General features: G+C 43.4%; 1 non-coding gene across 1 annotated transcript; it reads right to left on the bottom strand.

The window, feature by feature from the left end:
- Positions 1-1554: 1554 nt before the first annotated feature.
- Positions 1555-1626, bottom strand: TRNAW-CCA (transfer RNA tryptophan (anticodon CCA)). The gene has a single exon. It is a non-coding gene; the product is annotated as a tRNA-Trp (tRNA).

Here is a 1626-nt window from a genome sequence, read left to right as displayed (position 1 = left end):
TGTGGGGAGGACATAGCATGCAGTCCATAACAGCGTGGCAAAAGGAGACAGCAGGGGTGAGGGTGATCTGGAGGGGATTTCAGTGGGAATTAAACGCTCCAGACCACAAGGACACCCTCGTTGGCCAGAATCAGTCCCGTGGCTTTTCCCAACCATCAAGAATTCAGGAAGCACAACTCTCCAACGTCTCTAGAGGTAGGGAGGGCCAGAATATTTGATGGATAGTACTAATGACACCTCGGTACAGAAACTTTTTATCCAAAGAAAATATTATGCAGAAGGCCACAATGTGAGACAGACGACTGGAGCTGCTCTGACTAAAGGCAGAGGTGGGTGAGGTGGGCATTTCACTCACCCAATCCCCTCATCGGTGGCCCCTGACATGTCTCTGAGGAGCTGGGGCAGTTTGACAAACACTATTCTAAAACACACAGAGCATAGTCCATCTTAGTTAATACTGTTCTCTATTTATTGATGATTAATTGTCTTAATAAATGATTTTATTTTAATGGAAAAAGTATAATTAAATGGAAAAGCACTGCTCTGTGGTAAGCCCCGCTATTTGAACAGGGTGGTTATAAGCAAAGCATTCTTTTTTACATATTATAAATGCAGAGAAAAGGCTCATGAAAAAATCAAGCATCTTTAAAAATAGGCCTTGGATTTTAGGCTCAGCCCAATCAAACAAAGCCTATACAGAAGTGGGTCTGAAAAAATGTGTCCATTCGGCAACATGGATGAACTTTGAGAAAATGATGCTGAGTGAAATAAGGCAGACACAGAAAGGATGATTCCACTCTTTGAGGCATCTGTAGTCAAATTCACAGAAACAGGAAGCAGAATGGTGGTTTCCAGGGGCTGGGAGGAGGGGAGAAGGGAAAGATGCTCAGTGGGTACCGAGTTTCAGTTTCATAAGATGGAAAAGTTCTGGAGATCTGTTGTACAACAATGTGCATATACTTGGCACTACTGAACTGTACGTGTAAAAATGGTCAAGATGGAGATTTTCCTGATGGTTCAGTGGTTAAGAATCCGCCCTGCAGTGCTTGGGATGCGGGTTCCATCCCTGGGTGAGGAGTTAAGATCCCACATGCCACAGAGCAACTAAGCTCATACAGCACAACCGCTGAGCCTGCGTGCTACTAGAGATTCCGTGTGCACTGCAAGGAAAGATCCCACACAATGCAATGGAGGTCTGATGCAGCCAAATGAATAAACAGATAGATAGATAGATAAATGGTTAAGATGGTCAATTTTATTTGACGTCTATTTCACCATAGTTCAACAAAACTTTAAAAAAAATGTACCAGTACTTTCAAATTCATTCTTAAAAAGAAAAGGGTTTCTTTTTTTAAGCTTACCATTAGCTAATATTTGAAACACTTTTCTTTCTGTTCTATATCTCTTTTCAAAATTAAATTTGAGTGAGTGAAGTCGCTCAGTCGTGTCCGACTCTTTGCGACCCCATGGACTGTAGCCTACCAGGCTTCTCTGTCCACGGGATTCTCCAGGCATGATACTGGAGTGGGTTACCATTTCCTTCTCCAGGGGATCTTCCCGACCCAGGAATCGAACCTAGGTCTCCTGCATTGGAGGCAGAAGCTTTAACCTCTGAGCCACCAGGGA

Source organism: Bos indicus, chromosome 17 (genome assembly GCF_029378745.1).
Source record: "Bos indicus isolate NIAB-ARS_2022 breed Sahiwal x Tharparkar chromosome 17, NIAB-ARS_B.indTharparkar_mat_pri_1.0, whole genome shotgun sequence".
NCBI lineage: Eukaryota > Metazoa > Chordata > Mammalia > Artiodactyla > Bovidae > Bos > Bos indicus.
This window is presented reverse-complemented; position numbering and strand designations above follow the sequence as displayed.